This window comes from Suricata suricatta, chromosome 2 (genome assembly GCF_006229205.1).
Source record: "Suricata suricatta isolate VVHF042 chromosome 2, meerkat_22Aug2017_6uvM2_HiC, whole genome shotgun sequence".
Classification (NCBI taxonomy): domain Eukaryota; kingdom Metazoa; phylum Chordata; class Mammalia; order Carnivora; family Herpestidae; genus Suricata; species Suricata suricatta.
Window position 1 is genome coordinate 20,392,573 of NC_043701.1, and position 22,432 is coordinate 20,415,004.

General features: G+C 48.3%; 1 long non-coding RNA gene across 1 annotated transcript in view; it reads right to left on the reverse strand.

Moving 5' to 3' along the window:
* LOC115278757 overlaps nt 1–17,713 on the reverse strand; it is a 219,107-nt gene extending 201,394 nt beyond the window's left edge. Inside the window, exon 1 of the long non-coding RNA XR_003903083.1 lies at nt 17,558–17,713. This is a non-coding gene — a long non-coding RNA (uncharacterized LOC115278757). The remainder of the gene's footprint in view (nt 1–17,557) is intronic.
* Between the last annotated feature and the right edge of the window lie 4,719 nt (nt 17,714–22,432).

Consider the following 22,432-nt stretch of genomic DNA (forward strand, 5'->3'; position numbering starts at 1 on the left):
AAGTAGATCTACTCCACCCCACCCCACTTGGACCAGTTGTCTTGCTCAGCTTTCTCTAACCCAAACTTTTAGGTCAATGCAGACTGATACCCAGGCCGATGTGGAATCGAGGCAGAGGGTGGGAGGCACAAGGGCCCCTGACCTGGGGAGCCCATATTTGGCCTTGTCTCCCCAGTGCAGAAGGAATTCCAAGGGTGAGATGCTCACTGGGGAAGAAGACTGTGTTTGAAGTGAGCTCGAACTCTGGCTCACTGTCATTTAACTGGCCTCCTTGGGCCTCAGTTTCCCTAGATGGACTCTACATCGGTAGTTCAGGCTCTCCCATGGGGTGCTCACAATTGAGGTAACATACACGTAGTACAAAACTGGTTTAGAGGGCCTATCCCAAACATCAAGGTGAGGAAACAGAACCTACAAGCTTATTTCAAAGCAGTAGCACCAGGGCTAATCCACCGCATTTGTTGCAGGATTTGAAGACAGATGCCTCCCCAGGGCCGTCTGTCTGTCCATCACTCCTAGGGGGCTCCCTTACATGGGACTTCAGATGTCCTCCACAAAGCAGGCCAAGCAACTCATTGGCATCTCTTTCCATTCCAGACCTCCCATCCTAGGCCTGCACGTGCTGAATCTCTGCTCTCCTATGCCCTGTCTCCCCAGGCCCGCCATGGAGACCAATGCAAGGGGCTCTGTTCCACTGCCTGATGAACAAGCACCCTTGGCTCCATGTGTCCACCACGGCCTCTGGGAGCCCAGGGCTGTCCAAGTCTCCACTCCAGCAAGCAGTGAGCATCGGGAGCCTGCGTTCCCAACTCTGGAGCCACTCAGATCTGGGGTAAATCAGTTTCCTCTCTGCTTCAGTTTCTGCAGTTATGAAATATGGACAATAATCGCTTTCCTGCCTAATTCCAAGAGATATTTGAGAAGCAAAATGAAGGCACCTCTGGTGAAAAGTGTTATTTAAATGTATGCTATTTGCAAAGGTTCTATAACTCCTTTCTCTTTTATTACTTTGGGTATAATCATCTTGGAGTGAGAAGAGCTCTTTAGGGGTCCCACTGTCCTACCAGAAGTTAGGGAATAGTAGTAGTAAGACTTGGGGGTGGGGGGACAAAACAAAACAAAACAAAAAAACCCCTAGAATGTAGGGACCTAGAGTGTTCCTGCATCCTCTGGAAGGTTCCTCTCTCAAATGTGACCTTCATAAAAGGGGAGGTAAAAGTATGTCAGGGTCAACATGCTGCCCAGACAATCCCTGTAGGATTTGATCCTCTTTCTTGTCATGGAACTCTGCCCACAGGTCTAGAATTTGGATAAAAAGCCAAGAAAATAAGGACGTATAAAACCAAATCTGTCTCCTCAGGTCATGAGTGTTCACAGAGAAAGCACGGTCCACGTGGTCATTAAAGTCCTACACTCTTCAGAGTTGTGAGCCATATGTCTCTCAAGCTCCATGGAACCCAAGAGAAGACATGATGACAGTCATGGTAATGAGCGACTCTAATGACCACTGCTTACTGAATAGCTCACATGTGCTATAAACTTGACCTGTTCAAGAGAAGCTCCACGACATCCCGAGAAGGCTGATGGTACTATTAGAGCGTTATTTCTCACATTTAAGCATGTTCCAGGAGCACCTGGAGGGCTTTTGAAACCCAGATTGCAGGGCCTCACCCTCAAAGTTTATAATTCAGTGTCTGCAGCAGGCCACAAGAATTTGTATCTCTAACAAATTACCAGCTGGCACTGATGTTGCCACTTGAAAAAACACACTCAGAGAGCCACGAAGTTAGGTGTTCAGAAGAGATTCCATTCAAAAGAAGGCATCCACCCAGGGTCATCTACCCACAGTGACACAATTTTAAAACACCTGTGCCAAGATTCAAACCTTAGTTTGAATCCAATTCAAACTGACTGATTCCAACTCTACACTTGCTGTCGCATCATCCCCTGGGGACTAAACCCAATGTGGGTGAAGTGTCCAGAGCTGGCCCTGAAGTTACCTAATATCAAAAGTTAATATCGGAAGCAGGGCCAGGTGTGTGAAACCGGAAGAAGGCTGGTAGCCATGTAGGCTGAATTCTCTAGGCAGGAAAGGTTTACAAGAAGTCATCCCAACTGCTTTATTTCTGTGCCCAATTGCACCATGAGCTGGATATGGCCTTCATGAGGACCATGTCTCCGATCCCAAGTCAAGTGGTCATCCCTTACACTTGCCTGGAGGTCAACCTCTAAAACCCACACCAATACCTTGAGACGGAGAATCCAAGCTAACGAAGTCAGTCCAACTGGTCACTGTGACTCTGTTTCCCTGTTTATTAAAAAGGAGAATGATTCCTGTCACCTCAAGGTCCCAGTACCACTGTGTCAACAAGGAGCACTGAAAAACAAATACACAGCACCAACAGCACTTTCCCAGTGGGGGTTCTATAAATACTAGCCAACATCACCATATTAGTGACGTGAAGCACTCTGAACTAGAAGGTTCGCAAAGCACTTTCCAAATGTGCTCCTTATTGTTGAGGTTGGCATGGGCATCGAAAGATCCCTGGATGGGAGCATTTCCTATAGATTTTAACTTGATCCTCTCCCTTAAATTTTTGATTAAAAGAAAAGAAAATAACAATTTTGCCTAGTGATTCTCCCATTTCAACAGCTCCGTCTCCTGGCCCCAACACCCCGCGCTTCCCACCACTAAATGCCATGTCAAGCATTCATTAAAAGCACACTGGGTTTTTAAAAATAGTGAGGCATCTGCATAAATGTTGTTTTAGCGTTACAATTAGGCAAATTGGCTTCTAAAGCAAATGCAAAATCATTTCAGGAGGATTTACATTCAGCAGAAGATAAACAGGGCAAAGCAGGCCTTGGACAGGTCAACTGCAACGTTGCACGTCATCCAGCAGAGCAATGGGAGAGGGAGAAGCGGGAAGGAGAATAAGGAGGCAGCACTTCTGGCCTGTCGTCAGGGCATTCACAGTCCCAGTGATTCTGGGTGGGGTGATTCCTGGCTCTTAGAATCCTGGAGGAGGCTGGATCCTTTCAAGTGTCCCTCTGGGGACCTCCGCAAATCCCACCCATTTACTTATGAAAGGCACTGGCCCACTGCTCCTTAGTCCTGAGAGCAGGTGTCTCTCTTTATTTTGCCCCAGAAAAGCTTTCAAGTAAGACCCCAAAAGCAGTTTTCAAAGACAATCACAAAGAGAAAAAGGGTAGGACCACTATGTCCCTCAGTGATTCTGGTCTAATAAGCTGCCAGTGATTTCTTTTTACACTATTCCTATAAACAGTTAGGATGTCCTTAGAATAGGCCTGCCATTGTAAATTAGATCGTGAGATTTGTGTCATCTGTTCTACTACCCTTTTTTGCTGTGGCTGCCAGACATCTCAAAACTAAGTGTGATATTGAATTAGAGTCACTTAGGTAGCCTTAATTTTTAGTATGATTATCTCTGCTCCCACTAGATGGTTTAGAGCTTCTATTTTATGTCTCATTGAACACATGCCAGGCTCAGAGCTAACACTTACCCTCCATTTCAGCAGGATAGAAAGGATCTTACCATGTTTTAGGATGCTACCCAAATTCGTTAAGGAGCTGAAGCAGAGACCAATATTCCTAGTCAGGGTTCTTCTGGTGTAAGAACAATCCCAAAAGGGAATTGGAAAGAGAACTCCTGCACTGTTTACTGAGTGCCTTCTCTGTCCAGTCACCTTAAATATCTTATTTTATTTAATCCTCATGACCCTATAAAATCAGTTCCGTCAGTCCCTATAACCCTCAGTTGCCTCATCTGTAACTTGGAAAGAGTTCTTAGTCAGTTCTCATGGTTAATTAGTGGAAGTGAAATTAGACATAAGATATATCTGACTTCAGGTCTACAGTGCTTTTGTGGAATACAGGGCAAGCTGCCCCTCTGGAAAGACACATCTTGAAGGGATGGGGACAATGTCTTCATGTGAGTAGAGCATAAGCTATTGGAAGGGCAAGGCTAGAAACCCTTCTACTTCATTCTTAGAAACAGCCCCGAGACAGGAGAGACTGCTAATCTCACCGCGGTCCTTGTTGTGTTTCTCTCTCTGAACCGCAGCGCTGGGCTGTACCTCCTGGTGCCCATGCACGCAGGAGGGACATGGGACCACTCCTCTTGAAAGAAATGAGGGCAAGCATTGTGTATGTCACGTGGAAACCCCTGCACAGTTCTCCACTCTCTCTCCCCACCCACTGCCTGCACAGGACACTTAGAGGGCGAGGGAAGCATGGAGTCCTGAATTGGAAGGAGTCTTGAGTTCCTGAAAGACGGTGGAACTGAGTGCACTCCATCTCCTACAGATTGCATTGGGCTGTGATACAAATGAAAAATATAATTCTATTGTATTTAGGCCCCTGACATTTGGGGGTTATTTGTTATGCTATGTATTGACTTACCCTAAGGCAAACCCAAACTATCTTGCTTCCTTTAAATAAGCCTGGCTGAAAAGATTCAAATGTCCTATGGTCAAAAGCAATGAGGTTCTAATTCAAGAGGATGGAGGCTGGGGGGTTGTGGGGGAGGGGCGTGTTGGGAGATAATTCCACTTCTTTGTTCTTCTAAGTAAAACTCTCCACAAATCATCCCTACTTGAAGCCCAACCTTCAAGAACATTTCACGTTAATCTCGCTTTCCATTCAGAGCTTCAGTCATACTTATGAGTCATAGAACTGCAGGGTGTTCAAGCTGAAAGGCACCTCTGAGATCATTATTACAAATTCTGAAGATAAGAAAACGAAGGCCAAGATGTATGGCTTTCCCGGGGTCTCACGGCCAAGGCTAAAACCCAAGGTTGGGCTCCCACTCTTTGCAGTCCCTGAATGGATGGAAGCCACTCCCACAGGGCTCAAGAGAGGAAGGTAGCCCAGCCCCTGCCAGTAAACGCTAGCCCCGGGAAAGCAAGCGGTGTGTTCACAGGGAGGCTGCTCTGTGGGTGGAGGCCGCTGGCGTCCCCTACTGGACAAATGTGCCACGTCCTCGGCAGCCAGCCCTGGGCAAATTGCAGGACTGGAAAGAAAGAGCAATGGAGCTATGGCAATGCTCCTTAGGTGTCCTTGGCCACCATCAGTGCCTGTGTTAAAACCGCTTTGAGACTGTGAGCTATTCCCTGGCACGTTCCCACGTTTTCCAGTCAATGGATCCCACCGCCTGTACAAATGTAATGTCACTTCAGGCGGGGACACTCGAGTCTACTTCTCTTTCACACCAAGAGCAGGGCGCACAGCTCCCCGAATCACTGCATCCCCTCCCTCCTCCTCCCTCTGGTTCACTGATGCTGCAAAAAGAGAGGAAAAAATGCCCTCCCTCTGTGGACCCTACCCCATTTTTTTAAAAAATTTGGTCTCCAGATCTCAATGAAATGAGTATTTTTTTCTTCTAGCTGTGTTTGCAGCAGCATCAGAGTAGGATAGAAAGGAATCCAAGGGGGAAAAGAGATCATAAAAGCTTCTGTCTAAAGGACACTGGAGTGGAAAAGGAGGAGTGGGACAGAGGGGCCATGGGCTTCTTCCAGCCTCTCTGCATGCTGCGGGGAACAAAAGCTTGCTAGGGGTGAGGTGTGGTCAGGCAGCGGCCAGGGCGCTGAGTGGGGAACCAGAGAGCAATTGTAGTTCCGTTCTCTGTTCAAAAGGCAATTTTCTCAGAGGTCGTAAGAAGCCTCCGTCTGACACTGAACCTCAATTTACCCGGTTCTGTAAAGCAAGTGACTAAATCATCATGGCAAGTCAGAAATGGCATTTCACCTCACCAGTTCACTTTGCACAGGAGCAAACCCAGGCCCAGAGAGGGAAAGGACTTGCCTAAAATCACGCAGCCAGAGCACATGTACCCCCATGTTCATAGCGGCACTTTCTACAATAGCCAAATCATGGAAAGAACCTAAATGTCCATCACCTGACGAATGGATGAAGATGTGGTATATATACACAATGGAGTACTATATGGCAATGAGAAAGAATAACATATGGCCATTTGTAGGAAAGTGGATGGACCTTGAGGGTGTCATGCTAAGCGAAATAAGTCAGGCAGAGAAGGATAGATACCATATGTTTGCATTCACAGGTCTAACAGGAGAGACCTGGCAGGGGACCATGGGGAGAGGAAGGAGGAAAGAGAGCGGGGAAGAGTGAGGGACACAGATCAAGGGAGACTACTGAATACTGGAGACGAACCATGGACTGAAGGGGAGGGAGAGGGGTGATGGTCATGGTGGGGGGCACTTGTGGGGAGAAGCACTGGGTGTTATATGGAAACTAATTTGACAATAAACGATTATAAAAAAAATAAAAATAAATAAATAAAATCATGCAGCCAGGAAGTGGCAGAGGTAGGCTGGGGCTCAGGTCTCCAGAGCTCAGCCCTTGTACAGGAAATAAGCTCTCCACCTGCCCATGTGCAGTCTTGTCCATCAACAGAGGGACAGAACAAGAAACATTTGGGGGAGGGGGTACTTCACCCACAGGATTTTAGGAACCAAGAGTTTCGGTATGCTTGAACATGGAGTAAGGGGCTTGAACATAGATTCTGGATGTCTTAGACGAGCCTGGAGCTATAGGCCAGGGGACTCCCGATTCTGGATAACTCCATCATTAACGCCCTTTGTGGATACCAAACCTGGCCTACCTGCTTTCTAAGACCATCATGAAGATTTGGTGAAATCATATAACCCCAAATTTTATCTCACTTTATTTCTAGAGAGGAGACTCTCAGTAAATTTCATCCCACTCCCTTATTTTATTTTGGAAAAGCAGAACTCAGAGAAGGTAAATGCTATAAACTTCAGAACCCTGTTCCCTATGCCAGGGGGAGACCCTGCGTTGCGTGCCCCAGGTAGGGGGGCTGCATGGGTTGCTGAAGACCTGCAGAACTCCCCAAGGCCTTCTCAGAGAACAAAAGGAGTCTCGACGTGAAGTCAACGGAGAGCTGGGGTCCAAGGTGCTACCGAGAGCCACAATTCTCCAGCCTGCACTTTAGCCATGGACTTGACCCAAAGCTTCCGCATTCTGATTTCTACTCTAAATGGCAGGCATTGGGCTAAGAGCTTTAGTAGTTTCTCTAAGATCTACCACCAAGAACTATCCACAGGCATCCTGCCCCAGAACCACCTGGGGAACGTTTTGCCCATTATAAGGCTTTACACCAGATTCACTAACAGAAAAATGTTCAAGATGGAGGCCCAAGAAACTATGTATATTTATTCGTCCTAAACCAACAGCTTCCCATGTACTTTAAGTAAAGAAAAGAAAACAAGTAGCTTCCCTTGCACTTAAATGAAATGAAAATAAAATTCAAATGATTTAGCACCATCTTCAGGGCCCTGCAGGAGCTCCCTCCCTCACATCTTATCCCACCTCTGACACCAAATGCAGACACACTGATGTGCTTTGTTGCGCCTCCTGCAAAACTCAATCCTGCCTCAGGGCCTTTGCACTTATTCCTCCCTCTGCCTGAAACAAGTCTTTTCCTGATCTATTCATGGCTGGTTCCTCCTCCGTATTAATAAAACAATTGTTTATTCAAGTATCCTCCTCCTCTTGAGGTCCCAGTCTCCTCACTTATGGATGCCTGCCTGGCCCATCCCATCTAATACGGCAACCCTCCCACCAGGTCCTTTTCTGTTATCAGAATGTCCTTGAAGACAGCATCTTTGTTTCATTCCCCCTGTATCCCCAGCAGCAAAACAAAGGTCTAACATGGTACGCAGTAAGTATTTGTTGGAGGAATGGATAACATTACCCTGTTTTGTTCAAAGATTCTCTCATTTATCTTTTACCTATCCCCCCATGAGAGTGAGGGTTCCCCGAGAGCAGTCATTTGTCTGTCTTGTTCCCACTACGTCCTTAGTGCCTAGAATAGTATCTGACCCATAGTAGGGGCTGAGGAAGGAGTTGCTGCATGAATGGACACGTGAATGAATGTCTGAGGATCCTGATGCTGGACCCTCTCTTTGGGCTGCGGACAAACCGACTGTTCCAATCAACAAACATTTCCAGTCATGTGCAAAAGGCTGGGAAAATCTTTAAAAGGCATAAAGCACACATCTTCCCCGCCCCCGCCGCAAACTGCCCACATCTTCCCCCCCCCCCCCGCCGCAAACTGCCCACAGATTCATGGGAGACAGAAGCATGAACAAATTACCATGATAACATGCACCAAGGTGCAGGCAAGATGTTTTAGACAGACAAAGAAAGAAGCTGGAAGTCTTTGGAGAGAAAGCCAAGTCTGGATCTGGCCCTGAAGTAAAGATTGAAGTAAAACTAGAGGGTGAAGACATGGGGAAAGACCATCAGATAAGGAAGAGTTTGGAGGCAGATGGCATTTTCAGGAAAAAGCTCAGCAAGTAGAAAAGTGGGGTGAGGTGGCTGGAGTGGCTGCTTGAGGCCAGCTCATGCTTGGGAGTTTCATTTCGCACTACAGGCCGACAGTTCCCAAACCATTCAAGTGGCAACAATCTCTCCCCATTTTTTCAATTTTTTAAAATATTTATTTACTATTAAGAGACAGAGAGACAGAGCATGAGCATGGAAGGGGCAGAGGGAGGGGGAGACCCAGAATCCGAAGCAGTCTCCAGGCTCTGAGCTATCTGTCAGCACAGAGCCCGATGTAGGGCTTGAACCCACGAACCGTGAGATCATGACCTGAGCCCAAGTTGGACACTTAACCAACTGAGCCACCCAGGCACCCCTCTTTCCATTTTAAAACTCCTCTTAGACAAGTTGCATGAAGATCAAACCACACAAAATGCATAAAACAGTGAAGCCCCCAAAAAACGTGAAGCCCGTATTTTTACTCCAGGAACATAAAACAAAGAAAGGTCAGCAACCACAATTTGAAAAGCAAATCATTTCTCTATGTCCCACTGGCCATCGTTTGGTGAGTGTACTTTTAAGTTGGGTGATTAGAAAACATGAAAGAAGGGTAACTATTACACGCACAAGGTGCTTGAGACGAATTTGTTATGTGCCACACTGATGACAAGAGCAGAAACCTGTTATTAAAAAATGACATGCTGTCTGCTGGATGTACGGACAGGGCAGGGGCCACCTGGGGGTTACAGAGACCCAGCTGTCCTGGGAGGGGGCCTCAGTAGACTGTGCAGACGGTAATAAGAAGCCGTGGAAGAAGGGTGAGCAGCAGTTGATTTTGATAGGATGTGGGTTTTAGGGAGTTAACCACCATCTGATGTGCAGATTGGACAAGGTTGGACTGAAATGGGTCAGCAAGAAGGCCAAGTCACGTATGGGTGTTCCCGGTGCAGGGACACAGGTGTCCTCGGCCATGGGAGATGCGATCCTATAAACGGAGCCACTGATCTCAACTCGTGCTGTCTGCACATCCAGCTCTGAAAAACAAGCAAGCGATGCCCCATGAGTAAAGGTGGGCCTAACTTCACTTCGTGCTGATTTTCAATCACTGTGTCCTAACCATCAGAGAGGGAGACATTATTTTTTAAATCTATTTATTTTGGGGAGAGAGAGAGATAAAGCATGAGCAGAGGAGGGGCAGAGAGAGAGGGAGACACAGAAACTGAAGGAGGCTCCAGGCTCTGAGCTGTCAGCACAGAGCCCAACACAGGGTTCAAACTCACAAACCATGAGATCATGACCTGAGCCAAAGTCAGAAACTTAACCAACTGAGCCACCCAACCACCCAAAGAGTGAGAAATTCTTAAACGAATTCCATGCAGCCCTGCAGGAGGAGTCCTACACTCTCCCAAGCACCTAACATTTGGGTGAATTTCCTTGTAGACTTTTCCCTGTGGGTATTAGGACCACATTGCCATGTATCTTTTCCACCCCTCCCCCGCTGGCTCTCTGTATTTTTCATATGGCTGTGTCATAAACCATTTTTCTACAAACACAATTTTTAGTTGTCACATAATATTCCACGTGAAGAATGCCCCATAATTTACCATTCTCCTTTTGTTGGACACTTAGAGAGGTGCCAATATTTCACTATTATAAATAGCACCATAATGCACATCCGTGCACATAAATCTCTGTGCACATCTCTGATTACTTCCTTGGGGCAGATTCCTAGAAGTGTGATTGCTGGGATGTTTGCCATTTTGATGGATTTTGTGTTGCACTGTTCCCCCTGCCTGGTGTCCTAGTGGCAAAAAACTAAATGCCCATGCATGAAAGGATACATCGGGGCGGTGGGGGGGGAGCACTAAGTGAACACTGGCTTACGAATCCAAGCAGAGAGGAGACACTTCCCATGGGCTAATCTGGGTGACAGGAGACACTATTTATTTATTCCTGGCATTTACCTGACCCCTTCTTCTAAAGGGGACTGACCTAGAACAAGAAGAACTAATATATCATATGAAAATGTCAGAGAGGGTGGGGAAGAGGAGGCTGTCGATAGTGGAGTGACTTCGCTACTCAAGACCCAAGGAGAATAAAAACCAGAAGAGGAAGCAGGCTTTTCATGATCAGTCCCTCTGCCTCTAGGGTGGCAGATAAAATTCAAGATGCCCAGTTAAATCTGAATTTTTGATAAACAGCAAATAACTAGTTTAGCATAAAAAAGTGTGTCCCATGAGATATTTGAGACCCATTTACACTATAAATATTGTCACTCTACAATTCTGCTTGAACAGGCATTGTGGATTCGAACCTGCTCCATCTGGCGACCGTGCCTGCTGCACCCTAATTGCAGAATAGCTATTTAGCGAAGGGCAGCAGCCACCCCGTTTGGAGGGGCACAGACATGGTGCCCAGGAAATTGAGGGCTCCGGGGAAAGGAGGCAAGGCTGCAGCCTCTTGCCAACCAGATCCCCAGCCTCAAGAAAGCCACAGACAGATGCGGGGATACGGAGGTGGCTCTGACAGCGGCTGCTTTGGGGCACAGGGCTCTGGGTGTGTGCTGGCAGCGCCAGCAAAGAGATGGACAGAGTCACACAGCTCTGGGGAGGGACGGTGGTGCCCTGTGCAGTCGGCCCGGGTCGAATGTGAGGGGAGCATCTGAGAACAGGCTGATGGCAGAGATCCCGAAGAATCGTCCTCCCCCTGACCTCACCTCTGCCAGCAAACTGCCATACTGAAAGGAGGAGGAAAAAAAGAAGGCGCCCTCTTTCCACACACACACACACGCACACACACACGCACACGCACACAGCACCTTCCTGCGGTCGTGCCTCAGCAGTGTCTCACACAATATGCTCTAAATTAATAGCTTCAGGGAGATAATGGTTCATAAAGCAGGAGTTTGCATGCAGCCAAGGAAAATGTTCTGCTCCTTATTATATAGCTATTTTTTTCTGTAGTCAGATTATGAGCAAACAAGGTTAAATGCACACACAAACACACACACAAATAGGCCTCAATTTTCTACTCCATGACCCGCCACCTCAAATTTCCTCCTTTGCCTTTGTTTTGACTATTTCTCTTGCTTCCATTTTTCTCCTTGTCCTTTCTTTCTCCTGCTCATTATGCTTCATCCTGTTTATTCTCTTTTCCCTTTTTTTTTTTCTATTTCTGTGCTGTCTTGGTTTTCTTATTATTCCTTCTTTGTCTTTTTCTTTGAGGCAGAAAAACAGCTCAATCAAAAATAAATTTAAAAATCACGGAGCCTGGGCGGCTCAGTCAGTTAAGCATCCGACTTCGGCTCAGGTCATGATGTCACAGTCCATGAGTTTGAGCCCCACATCAGGCTCTGTGTGGACAGCTCAGAGCCTGGACCCTGCTTCAGGTTCTGTGTCTCCCTCTCTCTCTGCCCCTCCCCCGCTCATGCTCTGTCTCTCTCTATCTCTCAAAAATAAACATTAAAACATTTTTTTTTAAAAATCATGGAATGTTTGAACTGGGAGGTGCCTCAGAAATCCCTCTGCAAATGAAGAAATTGAGGCACATGAAAGTGAAGGGACTTGGTCAGTATAACCCGGTTTCTAGCACATAGGCTGGCATCCAACCTCCTCTCTCTCCAGATTCGGTCCCCTTTCCGCTGTATCAAACGCCTCCTCATTAGGCACGACATCATTTCATAAGTTGAGTGCCTTTATTGTGAGGTGAATTATGTCCCCTCAGATAATGTGTCCACCTCTTAGCCAAGCTCTTTCCTCTTCCCTGTGAATTTCCTTATTTGGAAATAGGGGTTTAGCAGATGTAATCAAGTTAAGATGAGGTCATCCTGGAGTAGCGGGGGGTCCTCAATCCAGCCACTGGTGTCCTTTTAAGAAGGCTCTGTGCAGACCCAGAGACACGGAGACAATAAGAAGGCCAAGTGACAGTGTGAGGAGAGACAGGAGCAATGCAGCTGCCCGCTCAGGAACCAGCAGTGCTGGCCACCAGAGGCCAGGAGAGAGGGAGGGGACACATTCCCTTTCAGAGCCTCCAGAAGGAACCAATCCTATCAACCCCTTGACTTCCTGCCTCCAGAAGTGTGAGAGAAGAAATCTCTGTGGTTTTAAGTCACCCATTTTGTGGCACTTGGTTACAGCACCTTCTTATGCCCCCGCGATGCAAAACGTGGAGCGGCCTGGGGCCTACAGTGCAGGGCTGCGCTGGGCCAGTCCGGGGCTCCCCGCTGCACCACACCGCCTTGGTCACATAGAGAAGAAGTGAACACCTTACATGGGCAAGAGGCCGGAGCTGGGGTTTCTGAGATATAAAGCAACACAAGACAGTCCCTGCCCTCACGAGGACCCTGTACGACTGAAATAAAGACCATGCTAAGACGTGGCTACCGGGCTTCAGAGTCGGGCCAGGCTGCCAATGCCCCCAAATCAAAGGACTTCCCAAAGTGTAGCTCCATCCGGGGGAAGATAGCGAAGCCCCATTCTCCAGAGCAGGACACCCCTCAGATTCCGAAGAGAAGCCCGCTCTCCTGGGGGGTGACACATTCCCAGGATCCTACCAGATGGATGTTTCTTTGAACCAGCAGCTGCCTGAGGCCTGGAAAAGCAGGCTCCAAGGCCGCGTGTCCAAAGCTGGAGGCCTGCTCTACCACCCAGCCCTGACTGGCCCGGAGGAACCTGAACCCTCCCTGCGGCTGGCTTTTCCTTGACCCTGAGCAGGGGAGGAAGGGTGAGGAGGAGCTTTGGGAGTTGTGAGAAGGGGGTCTCTAGGCTGGGTATGACCCCCACATTGAACTTAACATACCCCAGGCCTGCATTTTGGCCTGGCCTCGGCCCTTCAGAGGTTGGTCTTGGCTGCCAGGATTACCACAGGGAGGTCCGCCTGGCCTGCCCAGGCAGAGTGTTCCCCCAGGCCCAGAAAGGGGTGCTTCTTCCTGTGGGTGTGGGGCAGGGGTGAAGGCTCAGGGGAGGGGAGGCTCCACTGTTCTCTTTCCCGGAGCTGCAGAAAACAGGTGGGGAGGGGCCTGGAAGAGCCCCTGTTCAGTCCTGCTCTGGGTGATTTGCCTGTTCTTGGCTCCTAGCAAATTAAAATGTCCTTTATATTTATAACGTGGGCAATAATCCGTCTTGGGTTTAGAAACCAAGGTGGAATAGTCAATTCTACTCTCTTGTCAGATGCTAATCTGACCCTCAGATAATGAAAAAGGGAGAGGAGAATCTGCTTGGTCTGCAGAGTCGAGGATTTGCAAGGGCAAGGCCGGGGGGGGGTGTCTTTGAATTAAAATTAAATATTAGGAGGTAGAGAAATCACACTGGGGAAGACTGGCCGGGAAGTGATACAGGAGTTGAAGGGGAGGGGGGGGGGTGACAGCTGGGCCGCTTAGGCAGGAGAGGATTGCAAGAAGCACGGTAATTGTGCCTGGGACTGCATGTGACATCAGCTCGTGGCTTCCCCTCCTGAGTGAACCCGGGGAGTGATGGGGGGGAAGGGGTGCTGGTGACCATGGGGTTTTCCAGGAGTGTTTCTTTTTTGTTTTAGTTTCTCCTAGTTTAGCGCCGGAGTTTGGGCTTGTTGGCAAAGCACGAAGAGTTAAAGGGGGAAAGCAGAAGGGAAAAGGAAAACAAGGAATCTTTCATGTGTGGCTCGAGAGAATGTTCAGAATCAGATTAGGGCTGTTCTGCCCCATTTCCCCAACTAAAAGATTAAACCAAAACAAAGACTGGTTTTTTTTATTTTTTCATCAAGAAAACAAGGAAGGCACGAGAACAGTCTCTTCCCAAAGTTTCAGTTTACATGTGTCAATGCCACGGGTGTCCTTTGCTCCTCCATTTTGGGGGCAGTACAAGCACTTTCGGATGTTCTGGAGACCCTCAAAGTGAGATTTGAGTACATCCCCCAGCATCTATTTGAAGGCACGCCACCTCAAACATGCCCTCCAAATTCAGTGAGAACTCATCTAGCTGATTTCTCATGATGTGGTAAGGGGCTAGGGGAGAAGTCATTTTATTTATATAAGTAAGACCTTTCCCATTGTCAAATAACTCTAAGTGTAAGAAAATGATTCCTCCTTGGGGCGCCTGGGTGGCTCAGTCCGTTAAGCATCCAACTTCAGCTCAGGTCATGATCTCACACAGTCTGTGAGTTCGAGCCCCACTTCAGGCTCTGTGTTGACAGCTCAGAGCCTGGAGCCTGCTTCAGATTCTGTGTCTACCTCTCTCTCTGCCCCTCCATTGCTCATGCCCTGTCTCTCTTGCCTCAAAAATATATATGACATTAAAAAAATTTTAAAGTAAATGATTCCTTCTCAATGTTGAGCTCCACCCAGGATTCCCATAATTTACACCCACTGGATGTCCACTCCACCTCCTAGATCGACAGCTGTTCCCGTACATACTGGAAGGCGGCTGTCTTGCCCAATATGTTTCTCCATATAAATAAAACCAGGCACCTTGACTCTTCGCCACTGTCTTAGCTCAGGCTGCTATAAAACAGTACCCTAGACTGAGTGGCTTACAAACAACAGAAATTTATTTCTAATAGTTCCAGAAACTGTGAGTCCCAAATTAGGGTTAGCGCCTTCTTGCTGTGTCCTGCATGGTGGAGAGGGGAGGGACACCTCTCTGGGTCACTGAGAAAGTCACTGATCCCTCTCAGGAGAGCTCCATCCCCATGACCTCATGTCCTCCCAAAGGCCCCTTAATATCTTCACACTGGGAGTTAGGATTTCAACCTACGCATTTGGGGAGGATGCAAACATTTAGCCAAGGCAAAGATTTCTGTCCACCTCGGTCAGCTATAGTTTGTGTCCCCTTTAAAGTATGGTTCCTCGAACTTAACAAGAAATTGGTGGTTCTTCCTCCCTCTCTGATCCACTGCCACCATAGCAATCGTTAAAAAAATACATCTTCCCCATCAAGTTATTCCGCTGCTGGTCAAAACCCTTCACTGGTACCCCGCTGTCTATACAAAAGACTCCCCGGCATCCCCCATAACCCCACCATCTCTGATTACTCCAGTAGCTTCCTAACTGGGGTTTCTGGTCCCATTCTTAGCCTGCCCATCCCATGAACCATTCCCTAGAACTAGGATAAAAACCATGTCCCCTCCGTGTACCAAGTACATGGTGTCCCTTGCTTACAACTCATTCATGAATCCCCATACTTGGAATAAAATTCAAATTCCTCCCGAGACCCTACTAGTCCTCATCATCTGCCTCTCAATCTTCTGCGTCCCTCCTCCCTGTCAATACACAAACCAGGGCTCTTCTCTCACGTCCTCAACAGGCCAACCTCTTTCCTGATGCAAACTCTTCTCACATACTGTTCCCTGCCTGGAATGCACTTCCCTCCTTCCTCACAGGGCAGCTCCTTCTCATTGCTCAAGAGTGAGCTATTATGCCACCTCCTCCAAGTGGCCTTCCCTGATCCCTAGCTCACACTCGCACTGGCACACACACTCACTGTCCTCTTCCCACTCACTGTCATCTTGCATCGTAACACTGTTTCGAATTTGTAAGATGGGAGTTGGCTTATTTCTTTGTCTATTTATTGGCTGCCTGACCCTCCCACTAGAATATAACCTCCACAGGATCAGAAAGCATGACAGTTTGCTGATCCTTGGATCGCCAGTATCTAGTTGTCCTGTACACAGCAGAGACCTAATAAATATTTATTGGATCAGTGAAGCTCTCAGATACCTTATCTGCTATCCTCCTCCTGCGCCTACTCATTCTCTAAGATCCAGGTCAAGAATTCAGTGTAAATCATCCCTGACCGCGTGAACAGAGGTTCTCCTCCCGCCTTAGCAGGCAGGAAACAATGACTGGAGACCCACTCTGTGCCCCGCACGATGATGCCCACTGAGAACACAGGATTCGTCCACATACATCCCTTGGCCTCCAGGAGTCCACAGCCTAGTGCAAGATATGCACACAGAACAAACCTCTTAAAACAAAACATGTATACTTGTGGATGACACAGGGGCATACGGGATGTCAGAGCAAGGCAAGGTGGCCAAGCAGCAGGGTTTGGATTAATGACAGCACAGGACCAGGGAATAGGTACTTTCTGCCCGCTCTGCACTTCAGCAGCTAACACACGGCATTACCGTTTATTCACGTGCCTCTTGGTGGTTCCTGCCAGAGCCCCTCAGGACAGGAATGCTGTCAAACATAGTCTTGGGTTGCCAGAACATCCCAGCTCAGCCACTGCAAAAGGCAAGAGTACCATGGGAACAAACTCCAGGGACTTGCACTTGGCCTTGGCCTGCTCTGGGCCCTGCAGCTCAGGGCATCTGCATCCACACAAAAGAATCCCCTCACTCAAAAAAAAAAAAAAAAAAAAAAAGGAAAAAAGTCCTCCCTGGAGAAAGCCCAGCTCCTTATTGAGTGCCACCTGCCACATGGGTTAATCCAGCCCTACATTTCTCCTTTACGGCCAACCCCATTTCATCCACAGATGATCTCCCATCTGACCCCCAGCACTGTTGAGAGATGAGGGGCAATAAATCGGCGTCCACCCGCCCAGCCCTGGACCACTGCCACCGTCACTGCCTCTGCCCCCACACCTCGGAAGAAAGACCGACGGGAGCCGCAGATGCTGAACTTCAATTAGGCCCTGCTGGCAAATTAGTCACGCAGGGTGACATTTTCCAATCAGGGAACATTAGCATCCTCCCTAATTACACAATGGTGGGGCCGACATGCTTGCGGGCAAACAAGACCAAGGCGCGCCGCATCTTGAGTGCGCATGCGCACATGCGAAGCCCCTGAAAACCGGCATCCACCTCTCCCATGCGGTTTAAAAGCAGACTGTGCACGTTGCTCAGAAGGAAAGAGGAAAACCTCATGAATGGGAATCCCTATATCCCGGGAGCATTTTTAAGAATTTCACAGATGAAGAGAATTTCATTTCACAGAAAACAAGGGCTGTAATCCTAAGAGTACTAAACCAGCCTCAGATAAAACTGTCCGCTCTTTGGATTCAGGCCTTGTAGCCAATGGTATTCACCCGGGGCCAAGATGCAGCAGGTTCACTTGGCCATATACCTACTCCAGGACTCTGTAGAATTTGTTGAACCTACACTCCCCTCCCTCACCTGTAACAGGGAAACACCCACCTCTCCTCATTCATTCAATCAACAAACATCTACTGAGGTCTACTCAAAGCCAGGCATTACTTGAAGCCTTAAAGACAGTGGTGAATGAGGAAGTAGAAACGCATCGGAACACACCTGAGCCACAGCGGATGCTGTTATAACTTTAACACGAGTGATGCCAGGCATCATGGCAGGAGCGTCAGTGCCCAGCCTGTGGGGGCTGCCTCCTGGGGTTGGCTTAGGGTTTCCCCTGGTTGATCAGGCATCTCTCCCAGGTCAAGAGTCTGTTCTTGGGGCGCCTGGGTGGCTCAGTCAGTTAAGCACCGGACTTCTGCTCAGGTCATGACCTCATGTAGGTTCCAAGCCCCACGTCAGGTTCTGCACTGACAGCTCAGAGCCTGGAGCCTGCTTCAGACCCTCTGTCTCCCTCTCTCTCTGTCCCTCCCCCACTTGCACTCTGTCTCTCTCTCTCAAGAATAAGTAAACATTAAAAAAAATTTTTTAAGAGTGTGTTCATAACAGCATCTTCCTGCTGTAGCCTCTGGATAGTTGTGTATTAGATACATTTTGAGTCACTAGAAAGTAAGGAAGGTTTACAGAGCATTACAAAAAATTAAGTATGTAAAGGAACAGAAACAGGCATTTCCAAATTTTAAAAAAGATAAAGAGAGGATAAATGATTTGCAATTACAAAAATTTGTGTGTGCACGCACACACACACGTGTTATTTATCTAAACATGTATGGGGCACCTGGGTGGCTCAGTCAGTTAAGTATCCGACTTCAGCTCAGGTCATGATCTCATGGTTTGTGAGTTCAAGCCCTACACCAGCTTGGGATTCTCTCTCTCCCCCACTCTCTCTCTTTTCTCTCTCTCTCTCTCTCTCTCTGCCCTTCCCAAATCTGCACATGTATACACGCTCTCTCAAAATAAATGAACTTTTTTTAAAACAATAAATGTGTCTATGTGTGTTTATATGTGTGTACGCATGTACACGTTATGTGTGTTTGTGTTTACATGTGTGTGCACATGTGCATGTATTCCTATATCCACTTTCATATTTTATCTTGGGGTTACTTCAAGGGATAAATATGTAAATTCCCTAGCAAAGGATCTCGCAAGCAGTGGGCAGTCAGTAAGCGTTCTGTATCATTATTCTTGCTGCCTTCATTGTGACCATCTGAGTTGAAGGCAAGCCTGGCTTCTCTGTGGTGAGTCACCCACTGTCGCGTTCTGCAGGACACATCTTCACCTGCAGTTATACGAAAAATAAAGCTTCCCGATCACTCCTCCGTAGCATCACCTCCCGAGATGCCACCTGCCTCTCTCACAGCAAGATCCACCACAGCCCGTCCTGGGGATGCCCCGACCAAGTCTCCGCTGGGACAGAGATAGCCGCCGTCTTGCCAGCAAGCCCAGCACTGCCTCTTATCAAGCACGTAAAACACAGTTGCTCATTTGGATTTACTCTTGGTCATTCCTCCTTCCCCGCACCTGGTGTCGCCCCTCCATGCACACCCCTCACAGGGGCAGGAAAATCTGCAGGAGGTCTGGGTGCGGTGGAACTGGCTCAGGCTGGGAGCAACCCGGCGTGCATCTCCCGTGTGCCCATTCTCCAGTGCTCCGAGTGCACTGCTCCCATGATCAGCCAGGGGCGGTACGTCAGGCCAGTGGCTGTTTGCCTCACCACTCTCTCCCCTTCTGAGCCGCATCAGAATAAAATATCCTCGACAGAGCCCGGCCGCCTCCCCCTGGCGTGCTGCCAGTCATAAAGACGTCACTGGAACGTCTCGTCTTTTTATTTTTTCTCTAATGCTGCTCCTTGTCGCCACAGATTGATCTGCCAGTTAAATATTTAGACATGCTCATCTGCCTTTGTCATAAAACACCACTTGACTTTGAGCAATGAGCAAAGGAGGCACTGAGGCTGTAGCTATTCCCTGCCTGGGACACAAGGAAAGATGGAGGCAGGGACAAGACAACCTCCCACCCCAGGGGTCTGCACATCTCCATCAAAACCCACCCATCTGACTTCAGCAAGTTCAACACATCCCAACCTCCAGGGCCTGAGAAGGGCTGAGAAGGGCGAGCCAGGTCCACTCCTGAGATCGCCAGGGGCATGGGTTTGCCCAGCCAGCCCGGCCTGCCCTATCCTTCCCAATCGGCAGACGGTGTTCATGTCAGTAGCCCACGCAGCCCCACAGCACCCCTGCGACAGCTACAGGTGCCAGCAACTTAGCACAACACATATTATCTCACTTAATCATCACGGCAACCCCTCCCCACCGTGAGATGGGAATTACTGCCCAATTTACAAACAAGGAAGCAGAGATGCACAGAGTTTAACTTTCTTAAGTTTTTTTTTATAGTTTATTTATTTTTGAGACAGAGAGAGACAGAGGATGAGTTGGGAAAGGGCAGAGAGAGAGGAAGACACAGAATCTGAAACATGCTCCAGGCTCTGAGCTGTCAGCACAGAGCTCGATGCAGGGCTCGAACCCACAAACTGTGAGACCATGACCTGAGCCAAAGTCGGATGCTTAACTGACTGAGCCACCTAGGCGCCCCTTTCTTTTTTAAATTTATTTATTTATTTTGAGAGAGCGAGACAGAGAGAGCACACGTGTGCAAGCAGGAGAAAGGCAGAGAGAGAGAGAGGGAGAGAATCCCAAGGAGGCTTTGTCCTGTCATCGCAGAGCCCAATGCAGGGCTCAAACTCACAAACTGCGCGTGAGATCATGACCTGAGCTGCAATCAAGAGTTGGATGCTTTACTGACAGAGCCACCCAGGCGCCCCTCACAGAGTTTAAATGAAGGGTCGGCCCACCGTCACTCAGGAGGGAAGACGGGGTCTGTGACGGCAGCCCAGCTCCCAAGGATGTGTTCATTCCACCCGATGTCCACAGAAGGTCGCCACCAACATGGACCCTCTAAACTCATGTGTGATCACCTCAGCCAAAAAGCCCCTTTATTCCTTGCAACTTCTGCAGAGGCTCAAGATCTTTCCTGGGAAATCTGGCTTGCTTCCTGATCACAGGAAGAGGTCAGGGGCCAAAGAGACCGGACCACTCAGCTCCCGGCTTTATATGTTTAAACTATCAGGTACTTTTCAAAACAGTGGCCATCAAAGCCTGGGGTCAATTTTAGTAGATGGAGGGTCATTAGAACTCTTCAAGGGCAGCCTGGAAGGGCCCTGGGCAAATTGAGGGCAAGGTGGTCCCACATTGGGCACAGAGAACAGCATGGTATGGAAGCTATTGAATGCTCTCGAGCCCACAGTGCCTCAAGCCCGGTGTTTGTTCTGACAGCAAAAACAGTCTGCAGAGAAGCCCTTCTTTTCATTCCCCTGTTTCAGAAACAAGCAGGTGCTCTTCGTCTAAGCAGCTGGCTGAGGAGGGCTGAGGAGAGGCAATGAGGTGGGCGCTGTCTGAGAAGAAGGGACCAAAGACTGAGAGACGCAGTCACTGCAGAGGCTGTTCACAGGGTCCGGGGTGACGAGCCGGAGGGCAGGGGGTGGTTACTGAATCGCATGTTCTCACTTCCCCAATGGGAAGACTGATGTTTGAGAAAACGTTAGGTGCCTTACAGAGAGTCACACACTGGCCAGTAGCAAGAACTCAGATTTTCTAACACCCAGTGCAGCTTCTCTCTCTCTCTCTCTCTCTCTCTCTCTCTCTCTCTCTCTCTCTCTCTCTCTCCAGCCTTTCCATCTATCAGCTCTGTTTCCATGTGTTGTCTTCCACCTCTTTTCTACAATATATTGTCTCCTGTGAAGTGGCAGTGGCTCCAACTTACACAACTTCCATAGTGACGTGCAGAAAGGGGGAGACTCCCCTCTCCCAGGCCATAGATGAGCTTGCTTGAGCCACATCCACACTTCTTGCCCAATCAATGCATCTATGGTGGGAGAGGGATGCTGATACTGTAATTTGCACCCCTACCAGAATGACAAGAAATGGAAGAGACCCATTTCCCAAAAGAAATGGCAGTGCCATTGCTAGAAAATAAAAGAGACAAATACAATAGATGTACACACACAAAGACAATCTAGCATTCTTGCTTCATGAGTTGGTTTAAAAAAAAAAAAAACAGGCTCCGAATTTTCTACAGAATGTTTTAGCCTCTAGATTCTAGAAAGGGAGATAGGAAGCCAAACGTGGGCCTTCTGGCCCAATTCATATTTTCAAAACCAGATTTTTCTAAAGAAGGCCTGCCTTTGGGGTAATCAGTAGCCTACCAAGCCACTAAGAAAGTGATATGTTTTCCCATCTGACAATACTGCTCCTTGCAAATACCCTTCCTCCATCAGGAGCCTTGAAGAGGAGGCATGGTGAAGAATATGGCTCCGTCCAACGGTCCATCCAAATCCCCGACCCTCCTTCAACCCTCCACACCCCACCTCCTGACTATGACCAGTCAGCTCACTCTGCCCTGAACCTGCACTTGTAAGAGCCAAACAGAAGAGACTAAGGGAGAAGGCCGAGGAGAAGAGAAAAGTGGGACGTGCAGTCAGCAGGGGTTGGCCCCTGTTCCCACCTGGGAGGCAGACCTCAAAAGCGGCTAAACAGCCTGGGAGCTCTCCCCCATCATACCCACCTCCACATTAGCTCGTTGGAAAGCTCCGGGCTCGGAGAGTCTCACGGATCACAACGGATGAAGGGACAATAATGGTAATAGTGCTAAACAACTCAGGCACAAGGGTTCATTCCATCACTCACCTGCTGAATGATCACGAGCAGTCGCTCAACATCTGTGATCCTCCGTGTCCTCACCTGTAAAATGGGAAGAGACTGTTACTGATCTCACAGAGTTGTCATGAGGAGTAAGATAGGGTCTTAAAAATGCTAAGAACAGTGCCTGTGACACAGTAATGCTCAAAAAGTACTAGTGTGTTACTGTTATCAGCAGCCACATGCATACTGTGTCCATAAGCTGTAGAAAAAATGTATTTTAAACATATATGCACTATTTTTAAGTGTGTTGTTTCATGAATTAACTCCAAACTCATTG